Source organism: Perca flavescens, chromosome 8 (genome assembly GCF_004354835.1).
Source record: "Perca flavescens isolate YP-PL-M2 chromosome 8, PFLA_1.0, whole genome shotgun sequence".
NCBI classification, from domain to species: domain Eukaryota; kingdom Metazoa; phylum Chordata; class Actinopteri; order Perciformes; family Percidae; genus Perca; species Perca flavescens.
The window spans coordinates 9,250,485-9,277,753 of record NC_041338.1 but is presented as its reverse complement, the minus strand read 5'-3'; the positions used below and the strand labels follow the sequence as shown (position 1 = coordinate 9,277,753).

General features: G+C 41.2%; 1 protein-coding gene and 1 long non-coding RNA gene across 4 annotated transcripts in view; one reads left to right on the top strand and one right to left on the bottom strand.

The window, feature by feature from the left end:
* LOC114560050 (spondin-1) overlaps window positions 1-27,269 on the bottom strand; it is a 290,808-nt gene that overhangs the window by 141,355 nt on the left and 122,184 nt on the right. The gene's annotated exons all lie outside the window — the stretch shown is intronic.
* Window positions 21,810-22,525, top strand: LOC114560051 (uncharacterized). The gene is made up of 3 exons (XR_003693155.1): window positions 21,810-21,941; window positions 22,023-22,211; window positions 22,370-22,525. It is a non-coding gene; the product is annotated as an uncharacterized LOC114560051 (long non-coding RNA).

Genomic DNA, 27,269 nt, shown 5'->3' with positions numbered 1-27,269 from the left:
TCGGGACAATGTATAAATCTAGCATATACCTATATATATATATATATATATATATATATATATATATATATATATATATATATATATATATATTTATTTATTTTTATATATATATATATATATAATCCGTGCAGAGCTAGCTCCCTCTGGCCACACTTTGGCTGCATCTCATTTCTCTGTCTTACCCCTTCCCCTTAACCCTTCCCCTTAGTTTTGCATGTTCACGTGAGAGTAAGGGCTATCCCAATTCTCATTTTGATCGAGGGGTAGGGCTAAGGGGAAGGGGTAGATACCCCTTAGTTTTAAAGGGGTGATAGAATGATTATATAGGGTATTTCACACTGATCCTTAAGGTCTCCTAATGGGGTATGTAACAATGGTTGGGCTGAAAATGGCCTGGATGATATTTTATTGGCCCTTATGCTGTGTTTTGGCCCTATTTGTTATTTGTTAACAAGAGCTTTTCTTCCAAATATGGTATGCTCATGAATATTTAGATGAGCTGCACGCTGATTGGTTGAGCGAATCCCCATACACACACATTAGAGATGAGACAGCAGGTCTCATATTCCAGACACTGCAATGTTTCATTACCAAATTCACTTCTGACTGACTTTTTTATGCGAGAAATCAACTATATAAAGCTCAAATATGGGCCGTTTTACGAAAATTGATGGCTAATTGCAAATTTGGTAAGACGTGTCGGACTTTAGGAGCTCCACACAGTCTGACGAGAAAGCGTTAGCCTGTTGGGCTACGTACCCAGGTCAAAGTCACCCTTTGTGGATTACTGCACTACCGGGGCTCCGCGGAGCTGGGCGGCTGCTGGCATAACTATAATATATTTACAGTGAATTTTGTCAGCACTTATATCACAAAGCTAGGTCTTACAAAGCTAACAAAAGCTAACAGTCCGATTTCAATTTAAGGCATTTTTATGAACGTGAGGGGTCTTGTTAGGAGGAGCAGCTAGCTAGCTATGTGTCCCATTCAATACAATGGGAAAAGATCGCGGCTAGCTAGCTACACTTTCTGCATAACTATAGTATATTTACAGTTTGAATTTCGTCACAGCACTTATATTACAGGTTCCCCAAGGTCTTACAAAGCTTAGTTAACAATTGTCCGATTTCAATTTAATGCATTTTTGTGAATTTCAGAGGTCTCGTTAGGAGGAGGCTAGCTAGCTCTCATTGATGGACTTCAGCTCACCGCGGGCTCTATCAATGAGACTCGTGGACAAGAGACGTTTATTTCCCTGATCGTTTGTTTAAATAACTCAACACACATATCCATTATAAGATTAACTGGAACCTGCGGTAAGAGATTGCGGGCGTAACAAGCTCGCTGACCACGCTCTCAGTCACACACCAGCCATTTAGCAGGAAGAGGGGAGGGAGAACAGCAAGCTGCAGGCCCTGGAGCTCTGCCAGGGCAGCTGCGTTTGGTAGTCCAGTCACCCAGAAAGGGTGAGTTTGCGCGGGTATCGAGCACCGCGGGCTGCCGGCCGTGACGGAGCTCAATCTAGCTCACAGCAGGCCGGGGTCTGTGAAGGAGGACAGGCAGGGCGGCGATGTAGCAACCCAGGCAGCACCGGCCGCTGAACTCCGACACACAGTCGGACAAAATTTGCAATTAGCCATCAATTTTCGTAAAACGGCCCATATTTGAGCTTTACATAGTTGATTTCTCGCATAAAAAACTTTCAGAAGCGAAATTTGTAATGGAATAGCAGAGATCTGCGCGACCTAGATTCATAAGACTACCTGATCTCAGGTCAGTTGTGTGTATGTAAATGTTGGGGCGTGACAAAGAGAGAGACTAGAGCCAAATGAGGAGGAGCTGCCAAGTTGAGATTTGCCCGTTTTCAGAGGCAGTTTCAAATTGTGAGATTTGCAGAGGAAAGAGGTGTCATTGGGATTTTGAGGTTCTATGTATGTCCTATTTACCCAAAAAAATCAGTAAAACTCATACAGCAGCATAGATTGTTTCTTAATGATGCAAAATTTATGTCATATGCTTTAAATGCAAAATATAGTAACGGTGATTTTGGATCACATTCCTCTCACTTGAACTCTAGATATTCAGAATATGGTAAACCACATACCTGCAATAAATATGCAGAGGAGAAATCAGTCTGCACAAAATCATCAAGTGTTTGACAGTGATTTATTTGTGATTTAGAACGTAATCACTGCAAAACAAACACAAACTCTCCCTACTGTACAATTACAAAGTCAAGTAGCTGACATATTACTTCTTGCGGTATACGGATTAGAGAATGTTACAAGTTAGCTGTTCACTGAATATGATGTGAAAAGCCCCGCCTATTTCTAGCACTTAAGGTAATTGTTATGCATTGTTCCCAGGTTGGGACTGAGTTGATCTCTGAATTGTCATGACCAGGGATATAATCATGTTGACTGTCTTGGTTTGAATTTCCGCAAGAAGGGTTGAAGACTGACCAGACAACCCTGGCCCAACCCTGGATAGTGGTGTGAAAGAGAGATAAGCGTGCCTACGGGCACAGGTTCCGAAGTGAAGTTGCCATCAGCCACCTCGTCTACAAGCTGTAATGCCATTTATTTGTAGCCTCGTGAGACCGTCCTGATCTCGCAAGCTCCAGTTTTCCACTCGCAGATCAGTCTGGCATCTTGAGGCAGAGAAAATCTGGAGCCGTTAGCCAAACGACCGGGCCAATCAGCGTTGGTTTTGAGGTGGGTTAGGTGGTGATAGACAGATGGTTTATCCAATCAGCTAACCAGTATTTTCAGACAGCGGTAGCCCTAATTCTGTTAGCCGCTCGCTAATGCTTTTTTTCTCTTGGATCCTTCTTTTGGAATATGGTCCGGGAACCTGAAATGGTGCCTTTTATTCCTAAATTCTCATTACACAAATGGCAAATCTCCTTTACCGACATGTTGCTTGCATGCTGAGCTAACGAGCTATGCTTTGCCTGCAGCAGCAGGGGCTGGCTTGTGGTTGTATTTTCATACGCTTCGTGGATCTGATTGGTTGATTTGGCCCGTCTATCACCAACATAGGTGATAAACAAATGTTTCATCCAATTAGCTAACCAGTATTTCCGCCCCTTCCAAAAAATGTTCTCCAACGGAAAGTTCCCAGATGGATATGCCGAGCAAATGCGAAGCAATCCATCTGGCTGAGTCAGGTTAATTTATTTGTGGCAGTCCGCCGCTAATATATTCTTGCCGCAGCTGCTTTAGCATTTTATGAAATAATAATAATAAATTTTATTTAAAGCGCCTTTCATGACACCGTAGGTCACTTCACAGACAAACAATCATCAAACATCGTTAAAATTATAGTCTCATAAAAATAAAAAATAAAAGTCAGTCAGTCAGTCCATAAGCCATCTTGAAGAGATATGTTTTAAGTCTGTTTTTAAAGTCAGTAATTGAGTCACAGCATCTGATGTGGTCTGGCAGTGAATTACACAGCTTGGGGGCGGTGTAGCTGAAAGCCCTCTCTCCCAGGGTGCTCAGGTTCACACTAGGGACATGCAGTAGTAACATTGAACGCATATAGGCAAATCATAGGCCCTTGAACATGTAAATATTTGTAGCCTATTGAATGACACCACTTTTATATATAACACAAATAGTGTGTAACAGAACATACTCTACTAGGCTACTCTTTCTCACCAGGTTATCTGACTTCGTCTCTCTCATACATTTCCAAAAACAGACCTTCTCTCAGTTGTCCTTCTAATAAAGGCTTTCATCACATTTGGAATATCTGTTACATACAAAATGTCACTTTGGGCATTCATGATGGCCAAGTGAGTGAGTCTCTCCTGCACCATGTTGTTGTGCAGCCAGGTCTTCAGCCTATGCAGGGCTAAGAAAGAGCGCTCAGATGCCACGACCGAAATTGGGAGTGACAGGCATAGCTTAATCAGCCTTTGCACCTCATACAGCATGCTTCTGGTTTGTGGCTGCAGATCCTGGAGGATAAATACCACATCCTGAATGGTGGTGACTTCTTGCCCCTTAGCCGCTCTGACACAAAGAGTGTCAGTTCCTGTATTGTCACCTCTTTCCCCCGAGCCGCCTCGATAACGGCCTGCTCCCGTTGTGCAGCAACTCAGAGTCCCTCCTGGTCAAAACGCCACTCCACCTTCCTTTTCGACACACTTGGATATCCTGTAATATGAAGCCAGGCACAAAATACTTCTGATTTGCGTTCTAAAGTATATATCCAGCACCTTTGACAGATCCGCGACGCACAGTAGGCCTAATATCCTGACAATATGTAGTGATGATAAATGGATGAAGCCCTACTCTGTATTTGGAATGATATTATTTTCCATGGGAATTTACTGAAATAGTTTCAAGTGGGTTTTACTTTCAATTTTATGTCGTATATCCTTGTTTTTGTTACTATTTTCTTTAATTTTATTATTATTAATAATAGTTATTTTTTGTATTATGCCTTCTATTATATATATATATATATATATATATATATATATATATATATATATATATATATATATATATATATATATTATATAAGTATAAAGTCACTATTATGACATGGCATATCCCTGTTTTTTTATGCATTTTCATTTATTTAATGTAAATCACTTTGAGCTGCATTTCTTGTATGAAAGGTGGTATAACAAGTTTATTGTTTTTTATTTACTAATATTGTTATTATTATTAGGCGTACCTTCCATGTTACTCATCTCCTGGTCTTCCACCACCTCTGTATGGCAAAAGCGTGCCGGGGTCTTGGTGATTCGCGGTAGTAGGGCATCTTTATGTTGTAGCGATCGGTGTATTCCTTCATCTTAGCCAGAAGGTCTTTGATGGTGACATCCTGTCGCAGTGTGCTCAATCGTTGGCAAAGGAGTTTGGCAGACTCCACTGACCCCATGGCTGTGACTTTGCTGCCCTGCAGAGACCGTACCACTGCTTCACATGGAGGTGAACACAGTAAACCGAAGACTGTGCGCATGCTGGTTGCTTTATTGAGTAGCCCCACTACTTTGGCACGTGTCTCCCCCTTGACAGTCGTGTCGCTGTCCAATGTCATGAAGGTCTGTAACATTTCCCCATAGCAGGCGAGTAGACGCGACAATGCCACGACTTTGACACTCCATCGGATTGGGTACAGCGCAATAAGGCCTACCACATCTCCACATCCAAATAGAGACTGGTACAAGGCCTTTCTCTTTGCCGACTCGTTAATTAGAACTGTAACCTCTTGCAAAAAGTTTAGTGTATCTGCAACCAGGCACACCTGTCTTGCCACTTCTTCTAACACTAAATCCAGGCAATGATTTGCGCAGTGGACAGAGTCAGGACATATTTCCTTTAGTCTAGCCTGTACCCTTTTGAACCTCCCAGACATATTGCTGGCTCCATCAAAACAATGGCCTTTCAGCATCTCCATGAGTAGATTCAGGCGCACAAATACATCCTTCATGCACGAAAACAGCATCTCAGCTGTCGTGTCTGGGGCGTAGTTGTGAAGGTCTCTCCGGTGAGTTTTCAGACTTGGAATAAATCATTTTCTGGTGGTCTGAAGGACACTGCACCTGCCTTTCGAGTAAGACTATTCTCAGGAGGCGGGGAAGGAAGAGTAGGCCTACTGGGTGAGGATAGCTGCTCTTGTTGCTGTTGGCCTACCGGCACAGATGATCTGTGAGGTGCAGGCAACAACTTGTCATCGGCTGTCATTTCTGTGCCTCTCAGACATTTAGCTGGCTCAGAGGGAGGTTTTGAAAAGAAATCCAATATTCTTTTTTTTGACATCCTGAAGTAAAACAATAGCTTACAATACAATTGAACCACTAATTTACTGCCACTTGGTCAAAAACGTGCGCATGCATCAAAAGTTCTTCTAACATAAAAATTGAATAAATTACTGTTTACAGTCTATGGTCAGACTGCATATGTATAAGTAAACTAGCTTTATCATTTCTGACAATCACTAGACTGTGAAATAGGCTATACTGAGGAATAATGACAGGCTTGCTCTACATGATTCCGCTTAGGCTATTACAATGCTACTTTCAAAAGAAATGATGATATGTCATGTCATGCCTGTCCCTTCATGTTCATTTTTAACCAGTTGGCTGATCGTCAGCCACTCACTGCCGCTTGCTCGCTGTTCTGCTCATATTGAGGTCACGGTAGGTCACATGCTGATAACGGCCCGGCCAGGTCGTAGTGATCCGCTTATCAGTTGTAAGCTCTGTATGACTATGAGCACCGATCACCCTTGGAAGCCCGACCCGTGCAGTGCACATTGTAGAGCGGCAGCAACTAGTCGATGGTCAGTTCGCGGGCTCACAGTTGCAGCAAACATTTTTTATCGTAACAGCGAGCCCACCAATCCAACACGGTCTCACAGCAGTTTGTGTAATGGTCACGTTATTTTTAATCTATAGATACGTGTTCACAGGGACATTTTTGTCGTTTGTTTCGTGGTCTATATGGAGATTAATGGGGAAAGCAAACGCCACACCCTGGGGGAGGACGCCTCACACGCTGGGAGACGGCCGAGGGGGACGCGCAACAATAATGGGATGGGGAGGTTGGGTTTAGGAAAAAACCACGGGGAAAGGACGCCTTACCCGCCGGGAAATGGCCAGGGGGAAGGATGCCTCACACACCGGGAGACAGCCGCAAAACAATGAGGAAAGGACGCCTCACACACCGGGAAACTGCCGCGGGGGAGGACGCCTCACACGCTGGGACACGGTCGCGGTGAAAGGACGCCTCACACGCCGGGAGATGGCCGCAGGGAACACGCGACAATAACGAGACGGTTAACGGGGAAACAAAACGCCACACACGGGATGCGATCCCCGGCCTCCTGGGTGAAAGTCTGGAATTGTCTGACCCATCCACCACCCAAACCAACCTCCTTACGCGGATTTTCGGCATTTAATACTACTCGCTACCGTAGCCGTGCTGTGACCACGACATATGCTTCCCATTTAAATACATTAGTTTACATTTTCGTCCTGGCCACCACGAAACAAACGACAAAAACGTCTCAGTGAACACGTATCAATAGATTAAAATAACGTGACCATTACACGTACTGCCATGAGACTGGGTTGACCAATATGAGACGTTGCTGTTATGCTTAGGATTGTGGGTAATGTAGCAGTTTTCTTAAATCCAGGTTGATTTCATACAGACTTCTAGCTTCTAAAGGAACAGAAATGTTTGTTTCACAACCTCACAGCTTGTCTACCTTGGATGGTTTATACATTATGGCTGATAATCTAAATTCTTATGGAGAAAATCAATAAAGTGAAGCTATAGGGTACTACTTCCAACATCTATCGGTACTGTGTATGCTCTGGATTTTTCCTTAGCAGTGGAAAGCTAGCAAATAAGCCAACTGACGACAACATTATTGTTCATATTTTGGCACAATGTTTAGTAATGACAGTAGTAGTGGTCATAGTCAGTGAAATTGTGATCTGATTACCGTATTTTCGTTTTTCGGGCGAGAACTAGGAGCACTTCTCATCAAAATCGCTATTTTTAAAACACTAAGAAGGCAAATGAAACTTTGCTCGAAGTATCACTAGGGTCTCTACACATGAACTCGAGCATTGAGAACATTGTTTGTGTACACAGAGCTTACTAAAAAGAAAGGTTTTGAGCAACTCACGTTAGCAGTTGTTGTTTACGCTATCCGCCATTTACTCATTAAAACATATCCGAATGCGAATGAATGGTCTCCATAGGAGGAAATGTCAGCTCCTTTTTCAACTACAAGGTCAATATCATTTTTTACGAACGACAAAACAATAAATTATCCGTGCATTTATATGGAACTAAGCTTTAGGGGCTTTCCATCTTTACTCTCCTCCTTCGACTATTTTTGACTTGCGAGATGGACGGCAACTGGAAAAACAACAACTAGAGTGAGTTGTTCAAGATCTTTTTTTAGTAAACTCTGTGTACACAAACAATGTTCTCAATGCTCGAGTTCATGTGTAGAGACCCTGGTGATACTTTGAGCAAAGTTTCATGTTGTGTCGAGCCTTCTTAGTGTTGTAAAAATAGCAATTTTGATGCTATCATAGCATCCCCTAGCACTCCCATTGAAAAGGCCATTTGACCGAAAAACAAAAATACAGTAAATCTTAAAAGTGCTTTTTCAGTCTTAATTATGCTTTTAAAAAAAAGTTTGACTCGGGTACATTCACAAAAAGACCCTAGGTTGCATTTTGGCAAGAGTTACGCTTCAAGTAACGTTACTGTTGACGACTCCCCCCTGCTGAAAAATACATCGCTTTTAAAACAAAACGAAGGTTAAAAAACCAAACACAAGCACTTAACTGACTAGGAGTTTGTGTAACAGCTGACTGTTTCCTGCAACAACAAGCCAAAGGCTGAAAATATAGTTTTAGCGTTACATTTACCTATCTTTTACAGGCTATCAAAGGGTAGCTGCTTGTCTCGAGCTACAGTGAATAGTATAGTAGCAGCAACATGGTGGCCCAATGGTTAGCACAGTGGCCTCGCAGCAAGAAGGTACCCGGTTCGAACCCCAGTTGTCCCGGGCCTTTGTGTGTGTGTGTGTGTGTGTGTGTGTGTGTGTGTGTGTGTTTGCTCCAGTTTTCCCCAACACTAAAAAAAAAATATGTTCCCCTCCCATCACCCAGGTGGGTGATACACATTGGTGGTATTAGAGAGTAGTCCTCTGCCCTGAAGCGCTTTGAGTGTCTATGATAAAGCGCTATATGAATTATAGTGAACACGCTCTACAGTCGAGGGCATAGTTATCTCCAAATATGTCAAGTGCAAGCTGCAAGTGAGAAAAAGCGACAATGAGTTAACTAACTTGCTAACAGTAGACATCAAAGTTGGTTAAAACTGCAGCTTCTAAGAAGTGCATCTGGGAAGAAGGTATAAACATAAATTAGACTGAAATGTCTTTAGGAAAAATCTCTGGTTGACTAAAACTAGGCTAAAGATAAGAAACATCAAATGATTAAATAAGGTCTGACTTAACCTAATTGATATTTCCATCAAAGTACAAATTAAATCAAAATCATGTGTCATAATCAAGTTTTTTATTATAAAAAAATGTGCATATGTATATGTGTATATCCAATTGTCAAATAAAAATTAATCTGAAATTAAATGGCTTTTATTGTATGCAGACATTCTGTATGGTAAAAACAAAAACAACTATAAAGATTTATGGAACAGACAAATTAAAGGATTTTAACACAAGAGGTCAAAATTCAGGTAGAAGGGAGAGAGACAAGGAGCTGCAGAGTCTGGAGCTGAATACTACTCCCCTTCACTGCATGCACGTCGAACAGCGATTCTGGTTAACTACCATACCGACAGAGAAAGAATTTCCCTGCTGAGACATTTTGAGCAGTGCCATTAAAACATTTCTCTTGGTAGAGTGTAGACGCTGTGACGGCTAGGAAAACATCTCGGAGAGCAGCAACAGTTTGTGAGCATGCACACAGAGATACACTAAAAGAAAGAGAAAGTAAATCACTTAGCATTACTTCCTTTGCTGTTAATCTGACAGGTGTCAGCCATGTGAAAGGAATAGGAGGTAGACTTTGGAGCGCTCTCAAAATGCCTTGTTTTCTTTCTGTATTCAGTGGTGCAATACAGACTTCTAAAAAAAAGCAATAAAGATATATAGAGAGTTGTGTATGTGTGTGTGTGTGTGTGTGTGTGTCTGTGTGTTTGTCTGTCAGCCTTTCTTTCTTTATTTGTGACACGTCTGCACAATTTCCTGCTAAGTGTTTTGAGCAGAAAGATGAAAGTGTAGGATAGTTCTCTAACTCCTCTTCTCCCAATGAAATAATGGCTTTCAAAACATTAAATAGTAGAGTAAAAAAAAGTAAAGAAAGAATAGAAGAAGAAGAAGAAGAAGAAGAAGAATGAGACCCTCAAGAAAAGTGGAAAACTGATAAGAGACTCATAAGAACATGAGCAAATAAATGACATTTCGGGTATTTGTGAAACAATGTCAATCAGCTAGTCAGTGAGGTGTTTGGAGAAATTGCACAAATGGAATATGAAGGAATGACAAGAAGCATGCAGGCAAAGAAAGAAAGTTGATAGTAATGTTCGCTTACGCTACCGGTTTTTGGAAGGAAGAGAAAGGAAGCTTGAAAAAAAAGGAAATCAAATAAAGAAAGGCTGGAATAAAACAAGTAAGGAAGAAAGGATAGATGCAGGAGAGAAGATGGAAAGAGAAAGAAATTACAAACAAACAAAAAAAAACGACTAAGAAGCAAGATGCTAAAAAAGTAATGAACATTAAAAGTTGGGTTGGAGAGAGGGAAAGAAAGAAGGCATCAATAAAGAGCAATAATAAAGCCTCACAACTAATTACAAAATAACTCCTATAATCTATGGAGAAGAAGGTTGTGTAAGTAAAGCAGCCACAGATCAACAGTAGAAAGCCCCAGATGCACTTCATCACTTCCATGACAGATCTCTCCATGTCATAGTGACATATTTTGTCAAGCTGAGACTTTGTAATGGAAAAAGAGTTACTTCCTACAGAGGAAATATCAGGTGCAGCTTTTCCCCAGAGAGGCCTGATAGGTACTAACCCTGGGCAATATATGGCGAGGAACTATGGCTTAACCCTCCAATGTTTGGAGTGAAATTTTGCGGCTGCTCTCTTTGTATCCCTGTTTTAAAAGGAAAAGGTGAGCTACTGATTGCTCCCTAAAGTGAATGGCTTTTCACAACATATGTAGCAATGACAGGCAGTGCCCAGAAGAACCTGCTGAGTGATGCATGTGGAAAGAGAAGGAGCCCAATTGACGAATCCTTTTACAGGTGAGCAAGAGTGCACTATAAAGAGAGCTAGCTAAAGTAGACCTTGAGATTGTGGATGCAGAAATTACTATGGAAGCAGATAATTGCATTAACTTCATTAAAATATAGTAATTGTGCCTGTGATCAAACTTCTTCCCTTTAAAGTTGATAAAACTGGTCACCAGCTCTTGATATTTCACTGTCTGTGTGATCACACCTGGCTGAGAGGATGTGGCATTTCACCAGGAGTAATAATTAGGTAGCTAGACATTTTCTTTGTCCTGTGTCAGTGCACTGTGGCATTAAAATGGTTGTGAATTTAGTCCTTGGTCAGCAGCCCTTCAAATTTTACAACTCCCATTCGTAATGAATTCTTGGCTGAATTTGACATTCCCAAGAAATAAATAGATGTGCTGTGTAATTTTTGTTTCTTGAGAAAGGGAGTGTTGACATTAGAAGCATACTTTTAGTTCCTCTGGACAAAGGGACACAAGCCTATCTCTTCTTAAAGGAGAATTCCGGCCAATTTTTACGTTAATCTTGATCGCTATAGCTACGCGAGTACTTTCGATAGAAAAAACCTCGACCCAAATCAGTGCAGGTAACACGGAGAAGCTGCAGCTACGTACTACAAGCGTCCCCTGAGCTAAAACGGCAGTGCTCGGGGCAAGTTTTAGAGTGCCTTTGTGCCTCTTAACAGACACAATATGCAATTAATATGTCTGTGCCACATGAACAGGGCCCTTACGTGTCAACAAGATGCGTTTTCAACTCAGACATTGTTTAAATTCACCTACCCTGGTCCCTGTCTCGATCCTGCCAGTAGCTAGCTTGCCCTGCTAGCTGATAGCCGTTAGCTGCCGTTTGGTGAGTGTATTCAGACAGGCTTCTGTGATAATCATCCCAATAACAATCCACGGAGCGGTGGTGGTGTGGCTATGTCCTCCAGAGGACAGGTCATGTCACGCCTTGAAGTGTATTCCCCTAAAAAAACAATAGTGCTGTAGTAGCTGTTAACTGCTAGCTGCCCTCCGGTGAGTGTGTACAGCCAGATAGCTGTTAGCCGTTAGCTGCTAGCTGCTGTCCGGTGAGTGTATTCAGCCAGGCATCTGTGATAATCATCCCAATAAAAATCCACGGAGCGCCCGGTGGTGTGGCTAGTTCCCCCAGTTACTGAAGGCTACCTTTAGCTTGTGCTTGGAGCAGCAAGTTCATCTGCCTGTTTCCCCTCTGTCTGTCAGTCTCGTTCTTTCCAACTCTTGAGGCTAGTTCTTCGTCTGTATACTCTGGTTCGAATAAATAAGGATGACCATCAAACTCAAAAGGCTCTTCCGTGTGTTGCATATCTGCTATATTCTTCATACTCCAAGCTTCTTCCGTTATAAACAACTCCGCTTTTCACTCTTCACACACACTACGCTCCAATCTGCAAATTACTGTTTACCTTTTTCTGCTACAACTGAATTCCCAGGAGACCGCGCGATGCAACAGCTAGGCTTCAGTAACGCTATTACTGTGCAAGCCACAGACATTGTTTATCCCGTTTCCATGTAGTTACATAGTCACTGATATGGTCATAACCACTACAGTGCTCAATTACCTATTTTGAGGGGGAAATAATCTAAACCTTTCGCAGCAAAGGCATGATCTGTCCTATGCAGGATATCCACCAACCCACCGGGCGCTCCGTGGATTTTTATTGGGATGATTAGCACAGATGCCTGGCTGAATACACTCTCCGGACGGCAGCTAGCAGCTAACGGCTAACAGCTATCTGGCTGTACACACTCACCGGAGGGCAGCTACTACCGCACTATTGTTTTTTTTAGGGGGGAATACACTTCAAGACATGACATGACCTGTCCTCTGGAGGACATAGCCACACCACCACCGCTCCGTGGATTGTTTTTGGGATGATTATCACTGAAGCCTGTCTGAATACACTCACCAAACGGCAGCTAGCAGCTAACGGCTATCAGCTAGCAGGGCAAGCTAGCTACTGGCAGGATCGAGACAGGGACCAGGGTAGGTGAATTTAAACAATGTCTGAGTTGAAAACGCATCTTGTTGACACGTAAGGGCCCTGTTCTTGTGGCACAGACATATTAATTGCATTTTGTGTCTGTTAAGAGGCACAAAGGCACTCTAAAACTTGCGCCGAGCACTGCCGTTTTAGCTCAGGGGACGCTTGTAGTACGTAGCTGCAGCTTCTCAGTGTTACCTGCACTGATTCGGGTCGGGGTTTTTTCTATCGAAAGTACTCGCGTAGCTATAGCGATCAAGATTAACTTAAAAATTGGCCGGAATTCTCCTTTAACCTACTGACAATTCAAAATACGCTCAGGCAACTTTCTTTGGCTTGATAAAGGCAAGAAGTTTTGTGTGTGCTGTATATATTTTAAAATGAGAAATCACAAAAGTTAGCACATGCCTTATGAAAACGCTACATCTTGAGGTTTTCTATAAACAGATCGGTAAATAGTTATTTGTGGTAAAGCATATCTGAACAGGCTCCTTTTCAGCATGCAACGCACTTACTGGTCTTCATGCAAGAACTCGTGCAAACAAATTTGTTCTTAAGTGGCATGAACAAGTGATTTAAAGTGACAGTTCACCCCCAAAACTGATATTTTTCCTCCTACCTATGTGTGTGTGATAAACACACAGAGAAAACCTTGCCTAATATTAAGTGGGCACTGCAGACACGAGAATTCTGTATGATTTCATCAGTTCTCTGTGCCAGGGCCGGAGATTGCTTTGGGCGTCAAATGTGTTGGGGTGCCGTGTCGCAATCACGTAATGCACAGCAGACTATGGTGCAGGTGGATTATTTTCTGAAATATAGTGACTTTATTCTTGTAATAGCCTATTGTATTATCACTTAATTTTTATCAAAATATCACAACTCCTCCAAACCTCAGAGAACACAGATGAGATATATTTTGAATGTGCACAAAGTTTTGAACGTGAGCAGAAATCTTGCTCAAACACATCTAAAATATTACAGTCCAGGGGTTTATTAACTGATTAAAATGAATTCATGAATCATTCAGGTGAATAATTGTCATATGCACATTTAAGGTGGTTACTTCCTCAACAAAAGCAAAAGTGGGAAGAGTAAATGATGCCTAGGGTACATGTGTGCTGACTCAGATATAATTAGGAACATCGATCTAAAGGAGAATAAATAGATGAAAGCAATACAGAATGCCTGAGAGCCTTACTGCAATATATTTAGGGCCCGAGTGCCAACAGCGGCGAAGGCCGTATTGAAAGTGAAGGAATTATTGTTTCTTTCTTCCTATTATTATTTTCCCGTCAAATGAATTGGCTTTTTGAGGGGCTTAATATATTCAAAAACTCACCAAATTTGGCGGTCGCATCAAGTCTGGTGAAATTTTACATATTTTAAGGGTTTCGGGAATAGGCGCACAAAAATGGCTCGCTAGCGCCCCCTAGAAAGTTAAGAAAATTGAGCCCCTGCAGTGCGTTTAACGTAGACTCACGAAACTTGGTCGACATATGTAACATGTCAAGATGTACAGAAAACTTCATTAGAGCCATACCCTAAACCCAACAGGAAGTCCGCCATTTTGATTTCAAAGTTCGAAATTAGTGCAATTTTGGCCATTTCCACATGTCGTACTTTAACGAACTCCTCCTATAGATTTCATCCGATCAACTTCAAACTCGGTCTGTGCCATCTTAAGATGTTAAAGATGATAAGTTGTTAAAAGAAAAACTTTTCGTCATAGGGCGTGGTCGTGGCAGGGTGGCCATTTTGTGCGTTTTGCCGCCGAAACAGGAAGTGGGTGTAAATGTATGTTGTCCGATTACCTCGAAACTTTTCAGGATTCATAAGAGTCCAACCCTGAGGACAAATAAAGGCAGATATTTACTTAAAGTTACAGCGCCCCCTAGTGGCAACAGGAAGTAGGCCTAAAAGTCTATGGAGCTAAATCGGGGCCAAATGTTTTGTTCATTCGAAAAAAATATATATAGTTGAAAAAATAAAGCTTGAAATTGAAAATTTAAGTTTTGGTCAAAACTTGGAAAAAATAAAACCATGTATTTGAACTAAAAATAAGTGTACCAATTTTTCTTTCAGTTTGAATAAAATATAGATTCAATTCTGGAATTATTTTGAATAAATTAAAATTTTCACTTTTATATTTGTTTTCAGTTTCACATTTCATGTTTTCAGATTCAAAAGTTATTTTTTTTACGGCTTCAAATCTTTTTTTTACGGCTTCAAATCTTTTTTTTTCGGTTTCAGATCTGGTTTTCACTTTCAGATATTTTTTTTTTCGGTTTGAGACTTTTGGCCCTGATTTGGCGTGGGGGGCGTGGCTTCAACTCAGAGGGGCGTGGCATTATGAGTGACAGCCTATCAAAAAAGGCAGAAGACTCCTCTGTCATGTTGACTTCAGGAAATGGTGTTACTGTGAGAACTATGACTGAATGCTTTCTATCCACTATATACATGTGATTTTTACTTAAACTGATGCCAGTGACAAAGTTCCATTTAAAAAAATGTTTTGGACAACAAATGGTACCAATTACATTATAAGAGCAATAAACTGTGCCAGATTGTGCAGTTCAGCAGGAACAATGACTTCTCCCACTTCCATGTATGACTTATAGCACCACAGTATTCACTGGCACCAGCCCACAGGTAGGACATGTGAAAGATATTAGCATTTTTGAATAGATACTTTGCGACGTTATCCCCTCAGTGGCATTTTTTTTGTGATTAACACATAAAGGAAAAAATAGGTGGACAGCTGGACAAAGCTGGCAATCAAGCATCGCTAGCACTAAAGTTAGCATTAACTAACGTTAGCTTCACACTAGCTGGTGTTTTTACACTAATTTCAGTGTCCAGCTCAAGTTTTTTTACTTTAACGTGTATTGGTCTTTGTTAACCTCGGTTTGTCAGAATGACCATAACTTGACACTGGCTGCAGTGAAGAAGGTCTCCTTTTATAGAGTAGACAAATATGACTTTACATTAATGCTCTGGCCTGATAAATTACGTTTTACACTATAACGTTACATGTAACAGCATGACAGTTATGCCTTACAAAATATGCCAAGTGGGCAAACTTTGAAGGCTTCTACCACAGCCTAACTTAAGTATCAGAATACACTAACTTGTCTTTTTGTATTTGTATGTCTTACTGTCTGTTTTCTGGACCGTGTGTGTCCGTAATAAAAGCTTTGATTGATTGATTGATTAACAAAGCGGACCAGGACAAGTTATGTTGTTTAAACTAACCATGAAAAGGTAACACTAGCAATGTTAGTTATCTATAATGTTTTACATTTATAAGGCTGTACGGCTGCAGGCAGCCACTGTCGAGTTATGGTCATTCTGACAAACAGAGGTTAACAAAGACCACTACACGTTAAAGTCAAAAAACTTGAGCTGGACACTAAAATTGGTGTAAAAACACCAGCTAGTGTGAAGCTAACGTTAGTTAATGCTAACTTTTGTGCTAGCGATGCTTCATTTCCAGCTGTCCACCTATTTTCCCTTTATGTGTTAATGACAAAAAAAATGCCACTGCGGGGATAATGTCCCAAAGTATCTATTCAAAAAGGCCAATATCTTTCACATGTCTTACCTGTGGGCTGCGCCAGCAGGTTGCCTTGGCGGAGCGGACTCTATGCTGACTGCCGAGTGAATACTGTGGTGCTACATTCAATGTCATACATGGAAGTGGGAGAAGTCATTGTTCCTGCCGAACTGCACAATCAGTTTATTGCTCTTATAGTGTAATTGGTACCATGTGTTGTCCAATACAATTTTTTATGTGTTTATTTTTTTTGTCACTTGCATCAGTTTATTAAGTAAACATCACACGTATATAGTGGATAGAAAGCATTCAGTCATAGTTCTCACAGTAACACCATTTCCTGAAGTCAACATGACAGAGGAGTCTTCTGCCTTCTTTGTTAGGCTGTCACTCATAATACCACGCCCCTCTGAGTTGAAGCCACGCCCCCCACGCAAAATCAGGGCCAAAAGTCTGAAACCGAAAAAAAATTATCTGAAAGTGAAAAACAGATCTGAAAACGAAAAAAAAAGATTTGAAACCGAAAAAAAAAAAGATTTGAAGGCGTAAAAAAAATAAGTTTTGAATCTGAAAACATGAAATGTGGAACTGAAAACAAATATTAAAGTGAAAAATGAAAATTTATAATTTATTCAAAATAATTCCAGAATTTAATCTATTTTATTCAAACTGAAAGAAAAATTGGTACACTTATTTTAAGTTTGAATACATGGTTTTATTTTTTCCAAGTTTTGACCAAAACTTAAATTTTCAATTTCAAGCTTTATTTTTTCAACTATATATATTTTTTTCAAATGAACAAAACATTTGGCCCTGATTTAGCTCCATAAAAGTCAAGGTGCTATACTTTAACTCCTCCTCCTAGAGATTTCATCCGATGGACTTCAAACTTGGTCTGTACCATCCCAACACCTTAACGATGAAAAGTTATTAAAAAACTTTTCGTCAGACGGTGTGGGCGTGGCGTGGCAGCTATTTTTAGTGTTTAGCGATGAACAAAGAAGTTGTTGTAACTTGAGTGTACGTTGTCGTATCTGCCCGAAATTTCTCACAATTGACAAGGGTCCAGGCCTGAGGACACCTACAGGCCAAAATTGACTTTTGGTCATAGCTGGCAACAGGAAATCTGCCTTATATGACAAACATCATCCGATTTGCATGAAACTCAGAATGTGTGGTCTTTGTGTGATACTGAGCCGCCCCCTATAATATGACCACGCCCACTTACTCAGGCCACGCCCCCTTTCATAACATTTGAACCGTTTAAGGTAGAGTCTTGTGTGAGGTGTCATTGAACTCAGCAGAGAGTTCCTTCTTTATTGGTGATGGTTTGACCCGCCCCCTATGAATAAGCCACGCCCCCTTTCATAACATTTGAACCGTTTAAGGTATACCCTTGTGTGAGGTATCATTGAACTCAGCAGAGACTTCCTTCTTCATTGGTGATGGTTTGGCCCGCCCCCTATGCTTTAGCCACGCCCCTTTTCACAGATAATGAACTGTATGACGTAGAGTCTTGTGTGAGGTATCGTTGAACTCAGCAGGGAGTTCCTTTTTCATTGTTGATGATTTGCGGCGTCTGAGTGCCGCGCAAATGCACGGTCGCAAGGAGCGACGTCCGCCGGTAACCCCAACGCGCGCAGAGGCGCGAGGGCCCGTCCATCGCTGCTCGCAACTTTAATCCATTATGTTTTTATGTTTGGATTGTAATCTATGTTTCCCTTTTAGATAAAGATATTTCCAGCATAAATTGATTCAGAAAAAGGTAAAGAAAAATAAGTGCATACATATTCACCAGAATGCAGGAAATGAAGTATTTAATGCTCAAACTTTTCAGGACCCCCAGAACCCCCCCCCCCCATTATAAGTCACCATGCACACAAATCTGGAAACAAAACACTGGCCTTTGGGTTGAGACCAGTTATGATTAGACCAAATGTTGGTGCCATCTAACTTACATGGCAGCTAAACATACATTGCTACTCTATCGCTGACACAACGCTGTGGACATCTGGCAATGCGAGACTGGGTCGGGGGCGCAAAACTCAATCTCGCCTAGGGCAACCAAAGGGCTAGAACCGGCCCTGCTCTGTCCAAATGGCTTTTTCGATGATAGTATTCGATAAAAATGGTTATTTTCTCCCCTGACATCGAACAGCACACCACTTTTTTTTAATTCAAGGATCTTGCTGATCCAGATGGCACTCAGCTTGTGGTGCTCAAAATGCCATACATTTGAAAAACGTGTTCCAGAAATCATGGTCCGTTTTCTCAAGATAATCCACAGACCTTGTTGTGAGCAGGTTCATGTAGGAACTTTTTTCTTTCTACCTATCACTGCGCAGAAGAAAGAGTGCTACTAAGAGTGTGTTTGCGTCTGCTTGTCTCTCTTCCTCAGACACAATTGACAAATATGTGGAATAAGTATGTAATTAAAAAAAAATAAAAATCACAAACAGCAGTGATACTGGGCTATTTCTAAGAAATATAGTGGATGGGCAGACGCAGACAAGCGGTGGAGGCGCTCCAAAGTGCCGGGAAGCAGTGGCTGCTTCAGGAGACAGACAGCCCCACTAACACACACGTTCCCTCAGCATTAAGGGAACCAACCAACTGAAACTTTCTCCTGAAACCTGTGGTTGCACTGTTCCTCCACACAACTTTCCCATTTGGTTGTTTTTGGTTGTTCTGAGTGCGGTTTTGAAATGTTTATTTAAACCAGTTCCATTTAATTTTTTAAAGAATAGAATAATAGAATAGAATAGCCTTTATTGTCATTGCACTGTGAAGGTACAACGGAATTTAGGGTGCTCTAACAGAGCCACCCTTGCACCACACACAAAAAAAAAAATAAAAAAAATGAAAAAGTAGCATATAAAAGGTGTGCAGTCACTTTAGATTCACTCAAAAATGATTGGTCTTATAAAATCTAAGTAAGATAAACTGCATAGCAAGAGAAGATATTTATTTTTAGGCTGATATCAATTTTGCTAAAAACAATACTTTTGTGCTTGATTTTGTTTTTTTAACTGTATTAGGTGAAACTACTTAAAACAAGAATCTATCAATAGAACGATTTCTTCTAACAAGTGGTTCCGTTCAGTGTACAAATCCAACCGTTACACCCCATGCCAGTAGGGGAAAGATGAACGATTCAAGTCCAGTCTTGACGTCCATGTTGGATACATGACTTACACTCACACTATGCGGCTTCAAGAGCCCATGAAAAAGTAAGTGAAATACGTCACAGTTTCATGATGTTGTGGTTGTAATGCAAGGGTTTGGGGTTTAACCTTAAGCCATTTCCCTCGTATGGCTTTGTTATATTCTGATTTTGATCAGATTGACCAAAAAGAACAACTCACTTTAGCAGTTGTTTTCCCCCTTGTCGCCATCTTGCCAGTCAAGCAGTAAGTTGTTCAAACCTTTTTCTTTTTAGTAAACTCTTTGTGCACAATGTTCTCAATGCTCGAGTTCATGTGTAGAGCCCCTGGTGAGACTTTGAGCAAAGTTTAATGTTGTGTCGAGCCTTCTTAGTATTTTAAAATAGTGATTTTGATGCGATCATAGCACTCCCATTCAAAAGGCCATTTGACCAGAAAACGATAATATGGTCAATCTTAAAAGTGGCGTCCTAATTATGCTTTTAAACTAAAGTTTGACTCGATTACATTCACAAAAGCCATAGGTTGCATTTTGGCAAGAGTTACACTTTAAATGGACTATATTGCGCTTTGCATTGTTTAAGTCTTTGGGGGTTTCTCAATCTCAAGAATGCAAAGAACGGACTTGTGTTCTTGGGGAGAACGTTCTTGCTGGTTGTTCTTGGAAGAATGAACTCGCAAGTTCACAAGCACAGAAAACTCTGTTAACAGTTTGAGACAATATGTTCTTGCTGTTATTGCTCAACACTCCCAGCACAGAGGCTACCTGCAGGGCTCCAAAATACCAGCTAGAAATAAAAAACACATTGAATTATCATTTCTATATTATTGTAGTGCACTGTATATGCCCAGGGAGATGGAAATTAGCAATTCAAATTATAAAGGTTGGTGTCTCCCCTTTTGTCTACCCTTTAGTCTACATAACATGTCATAGCATGTTACAACTGTTCAATTATCATACAGACTGAAACTCAACTTCTAATAAATCAGAAAACAAATACACCAAAAATATGAACTAAATACAAAATCTAATGTAGGCCTATGGCATAATTTAAACAAGTCTCCCGAAAAGAAACGGGTATATCTTTCTCCCCTGCCTCTGCCTGCTGCGCTGTGTGTGTGTTGTGTGTGTGTGTGTGTGTGTTTGTGGAGTTTAACTCCGAAAAGACAGTTAACCACAGGTTCCCGTTAATCTTATGACGGCGTCAACGGCAAAATAAAAGCCTCTTATTTACGGGATCGGTCTAAAAGACCTCCGGCTTACAGCGGGGTCTCCGAGTGTGACTGTCCGAGCGGCGCAAGCTGGCAGCCGCGTCACTTTATGGAGCCCCGAAAACTTTCGAGCAAATTGTCAATTCGGCAAAGATTTTCGCAAGACTGCCTATATTCGAAATCTAAACAGTTCATTTCTCGCCTAAAATGTTCTCAGAAGTGAATTTAGTGATGAATAAGATGGCAAATTTTTTTTAAATTGTCCCGTTTTTGGGCTGTCTATGTACCGGAAACCCAACCATCATTGAATGCCGAAATGAATGTTGGGATACGGGTGCTGCGAAGTTCATACAAGTTTCCAACCAATGCATCCTCAGTAAAATGTGCGTGTCAAGAACATTTCTGGGAATCTTAACTGTTTTTCGTGAAATGCGAACTTCTGTATTGGGACAGTACTTTGGCAACACAAGATGACGTTTCACAGGGACACAAGAACACAATTCAATAGAAGAACACAGATTGAGAAACGCCCTTTGTTGTGCTCGGCGGCCATCTTGGAACGCACTTAGGGCAGCTATCGGCAAGCTATTTTCCTATTTGAAGAAATGGGGAAGCATAAAGGAAGGGACGGAATATCTGTAGGCTACACAGCTGCAATACTGGCTTTACAAACTAATCCCATGCAGTTTTATGGATGCTGTGTCTCCCCATTAGAAAGTCTCTGGGCTAAATGCAAAAATCCTGAGAAATCCTGTCACATACAATGTTTACACTGACTGTATACATTCAAATTCTTTTTGCAATCAGTACAAATTGTATGGTCTTTTCAAATGAATCCGTGCAATGGCATGTGCAAGAAACCTACCATAAATGAACTGACCAATATTCATGAAACCATATTCACACCACACAGGAAACCAGCCGGTCACCTCAAAGCCGGTGTACCTTCACCCGGGTCCCAAGATGAACTGGCAGGCCAAGCTTGCGTTACAATAGTGTAACACAAGCTTGGCCTGCCAGTTCATCTTGGGACCTGGGTGAAGGTACAGCGGCTTTGATTTTTCAATTTCCAATTCAATACAATTTCATGACAAGGAACTTGAGAGTTAATTAGTTACTTAACTTTTTTTGTTGTTGTAAACACACAGAGGGAGGTGGCTCAGCCATGGAGACGGAAATGAGAGGTAAGAAGACTCACTTAAGTTGTTCACATGCAAGTATGTAATGTATAACAACTAAAATTAACACCATTCATTTTTCCATAGGCATAAGAACAACCATTACCCACATGGCACAGTGGATGGATGCATTTGAGGAGAAGATGGATGAGCTGCTCATGCTCTTAAGGAGCTCCCAGTCACCTCCCTCTGCTCCAGTCGATGACATGTTGCTGTCGCCCTGCTCGATAGTCACCGAGCTGCATGATTTTGACAGGAGTCTCGGTTAACAAAATGGTAATTAAGTGACCATAGTCCTGCCCTAAGATTAACACTATATAATTGCATAAATTCAAAAATCATTATAACTGAACTGACTTCTCTTACAAAATGAGATTGTACAAGCTCTCCACTTTGTTCTACATGTGTAATTTGTATTTCTGTATGTTTTACAGCAACTTTTCCTGACAACCCTTGGAGGTTCGACCGGAGGTACTGCCATCCGCCACATGCTACAGCGAGTGGCAACCAATGATGTTCTAAAACAGTACAGCCTGTGGGGCAGAAAGGCAGAGAAGGCCTTCCAGGACCTGACAATCTGCAGGGTTATAACAGGCATCCATCCATCCATCCATCTTCTTCCACTTATCCGGTGTTGGGTCACGGGGGGAGCCACATTAACCAGCTCTGACTGGGGGATCCCAAGGCATTCCCAGGCCAGGTTGGAGAAATAATCCCTTAGATTATATATAACAGGCATGTGTTATTTTATTGTTCACATCAGTATTATGCTTAGCTTGGCTGATAAGATGTTTTAATTTGACTTGTAACTTTGCTTCATTTTGACTTCTACTCTAGCGGCCTCCCAGAAAAACTTCCCTGCGCTGACTGCAGCAGACGCGGAGGACCCCACAGTGCTGCCCCCCTCACAATATCCAACAGCCCAGTGTCAAAGGTGGACTCATTCAAGTTTCTGGGCTCCATAATTTCCCAGGACCTGAAGTGGGAGTCCAACATCAACACCATCCTTAAAAAGGCTCAGCAGAGGATGTACTTCCTACGGCAACTGTGGAAGCATGGCCTACCACAAGAGCTATTGGCCATCTTCTACACTGCTGAATCCTCCTGCCTCCTCCCCTCTGGCAGGTGCTACAGATCCCTGCACACAAAAACAACCAGACACAAGAACAGCTTCTTTCCCACTGCCATCACTCTCCTGAACTGCTGATAAGTGGGGTCATCCCCACTTTGGCCATTCACCTACACATTACATACTTTATCATTCCAATATGCATCTTGCACATTACATTCACACTATTACTTTGCACTCTACATCCCACTCCATGTGTACTTGTATATATTATTTTAATATTATTATTTACTATTTGTATAGTTGTATTTTTTGTATATTGTGTTGATATGTGCCTATATGTATATTGCTGTCTCTATTGTACAGTATGTGTCTATATGGCCAATAAAACTGATTCTGATTTTTATATATTTTTTAAATTTTTTGGTACCATGGTTGTTAAAGTTTTTTAAAGGTTAGGGAATTTTAAAAAAGAAAGTTTGGGGAACATTCCCTATAGCTTCCCTAAAGGCACACCTCTCAGGCAATGTTCTGGTAACCAAACTTTTTTTTCTTAACGTTCCCTTAATGTTTCCATGGGAACCAAAACCTAACCAAAAGCTGTGTATTTGACCCCACCTGTTACTTATCTTATAGCGAGATTGTCTTGTTCCTTTGTGGCAACGTATGTTCGTTATTCGCAGTTCCCAGTAGGCTATTTCTAGTCAGTCTTCTTGTGTTTTTGACCTCTGCCTGTTTTCTGGATTACCCTGACTGCCTTTTGTTCTGAATACAGTTGCCTGTGAGTTTTCTGCTTCAAATAAACCTGGCTGGTTTAAATCACCTGTGAGTTGTGCATTTCTGGGTCCATCTTCTGTGAGCGTAGTTTCGCACACCTTTGTTAGACTTGTTACACTACCACATTTTCATTATTAAGGGTTAGGGTTAGATCTAGGGTTTTTGATAAGGGAGGACCTTTCATATCCCACATTTCACAAAAGGCAAGAAACAGCTCTCTGCTCATAGAGTGGACACATCAAGAAGACTGTCAAATGTGAGAAAACATGGGAAGAGTCATTGGTTCATGGAAAAAATTCAAAATCTATGTAATTCCACTTACTCAGGTAGACATCCTGGATAATACAGTGATAGTGTACAGGCCATTAAACTATAGTGTGCAACTATTTAACAATTATGAAGATCCATTACATTAAAGCCATTGCTAAATATTTTTTATATTTTTATATTTGATACAAGGCCAATTAAGCTTATCAGCTCCACAAAACTCTCTCTGTATTTCTCAGTATGGCTATGTTTAAAAAATTGTACTGTCGGGCAACTTTTGTGCAGGGAAATAAAAGTTACAAGATAATTACCTCTTCTGAAAAAGTCCATGTTTTTTAATCCTCCTTGAGCTACTAGCAACTGTCAGTGAGTTTACATGCAGTTTAAAAAAACTATTATATTCTGGTTAAGATAATACCCTGATTTCTCAAACGCCATGTAAACACCTTACCCCGCTGCGGCCACTGGCTAACGTTAATGTTAGTTAGCTAACAAAGTTGTCTTGCTTATCCTCCCTGGCACTGGTTACAGATAACATTATACTGAGCCAAACAATTTGTCACTCATCTGGCGGAAATACTGTGCTGTCCTACGCTGTGACAAGAGTGTGTAAATGAAACATTAGGTTGGTAAATTTTACTAATTTAGTGATGTGTAATTTTGACATAACTGTTAGGTCAACTGGAAAAAAAGTGTTGTGGCAGAGCGCCACCTACTGTACCAGAGATAGTTACTCGTGTCATTCTCTCCATTCTTCCCATCTCATGTATATGGGGAGAACTGACATAACCCGGTTATTCACTTAACTGGGGTAAGACCATACACTGCTGTGCATGTAAAGGCACTGTGTGTGGAGGAGGGGTGGGGGTGGTGCGCGATCACCTAAGGCTTGTGTCATGTGGATGCACCGACAGTGTTGTTGTCATTAGAATCTCTCATGTGGGTGACAGAAACTACACTATAGCTTTAACAAATATTTGCCAAAATCTAGCGCCTAAAACATAGTTACACTAACAAGGCAGCTAATAATTTACAATGTGAAAAAAGCACATAGCTTACAGGTTGCACTGGTGAGATAAACACTTTTCAGCTAGTTATTCAAGTGTAGTGCTCACCATGCAGCTCTATTTGTATATAAAGGATATGCACCATATTCTGACAGCTTCAGCGAACTGACAAAAGCACTTTAGGATCTTGGTGAGTTTGTGTGCCAGCATTTAGAGACCTCTGTTTTCAGAAAGTAGTCAGAGCTGTGACTCTAAGCTATGCAGCTATATGCTGTGATAGGAACTGATAAGTGCCTAAAGCCTTTGAGCTTTATCACATATACTTTCCACAAGCTCATGCATGTATGGCCATGTCCACTGAGCGTTTGTGCTCACATGTAGGGAGAATTTGATGAAAGACATCATGGCCAAGTTAAACAAACAAGCAAGAGCAATAGATTTAGGTCATGATTTTGCAAAGTAATTCATGGAGTTGAAATTCAACAAACACTTCAGATTTGACCGTGGTTCTCTTTAGGTTCACACCGGTCAGGTGAAGCAGGCTGGTGTCTCCATATTTGCTATAGAAAATTCATTGGTTATTAACTGTGGCGTCATGACTTTCTAAACCAGTGTTTCCCATTTCAATTTCAATGTTCATATCAAGGTCCCTTAAACTGACATTCTTTCTTTCGTAGGTTCCCCCATTTGATATGGTTTTAGCCTTTAGATATTTTATTACAGAAAGTGTACAAAACCCATGACCAAAACAGTAAAAACAGTTCTTAATTAGTGGGTAGGGGTATTGAGCGAGATCTCAATGACGGGCCGGCGTGAACCGAGCTGCAATGTAACCTAATGGGGCAATTTTGCACCCTCGATTTTTGTCCACTAAAAGGGATTTCTTTTGCTACTGACAGGCTGAGATTGTTATTAAAATTGTCTGACATCATCGATCTCAAGAGGTTCCTTTTTGTCCAAATACAGCAGTGTGTCAATAAGTCATTATAGTTTGATAACCACATGTATTCATTTGAGCCAGAGTATAGGCGAAGAGAGAGACAGAGGGAGTTATCAAGAGACAGAGGCAGTGGTCAGTGGAGGGTGAAGCAGCGGCTGGAGGGCTGCGAGGCTCGGGATATTGGTAGTGCCTCCCGTGGGTGCAGTGCCCCTATATGCCCAAACAATATTTTGTTAGGATTGGGACCTGTTGCTGCCAGATATCTGTGGTCTTGATGTTTCCTGTGATATACCTCGGACACAATGATGTGTCACCACGTCAGAGGATTTCCCCCTGTGATCAACAGGGCTGTGAAAGAGACATGAGCAAATAGGCTACGAACCATTGTTTTTATTGAAAGTCTTTTAGATAACACAAAACCATGGATGTATTATAGCCTATTGACTGCACAAAACACTCCGCAGCTGCAGCATATCTCTCTCTCTATCTCTCTCTCTCTCCTCATCCACTCTCCATCCGTATACTCTGGCTCAAATTAAAACGGGCGGCCATCCAATTATAATGACCTCATCCGCATTGTCGAAATCCTTTAAATATTGAGCCATGACATTGAAAATCTTTTAACAAAAACCTATAATTTCTGTAGCCTACTTGAAAACAATAAACTACCTGAATGCCTTTTACCCGATTGGTGTTCCACACCTGTCTTCGGACTAGAAGTCACCTTGTGAGATCAATGTTTTTGTCAGACACTTTGAATTACAATCCGAGCCTGTCAGTTGGAAAAAAAAATCACTTTTACTGGACAAAAATCGAGGGTGCACAATTGCCCCATTAGGTTACATTGCAGCTCGGTTCGTGCCGGCACGTCATTGCAATCTCATTCAATACTGGACCAAATTCAAAGATTTATGGTCACATCCATGTATTAGACACAAATGCATTTCAATTACAATAATATTTTTCCCTTTTTCCAGTAGCACATTCCAAAACCAATTTATATTTCAATTCCAGCAATGAGCAAAAAAGGGGTTAGTGTGGCAGTTTACTGAGGCGTCGCGTCGCTCAACGGGGTTGGCTGTGGCCGAGCCAACCCCTTTTATTGCCTTCCCCTCAGCAAACCCCCGGCCCTTATGCCCTCTTCTGCCGTACGGATGAACACCAGTTGCCCGTCAGCGGGGCGGATGTTTTGACCTATACTAAAAGGATCTGCTTTTGACGCTTCCCTGATTGATTAGTTTATAGAGACACACACGCCCTCCGTCTAAGGAGAG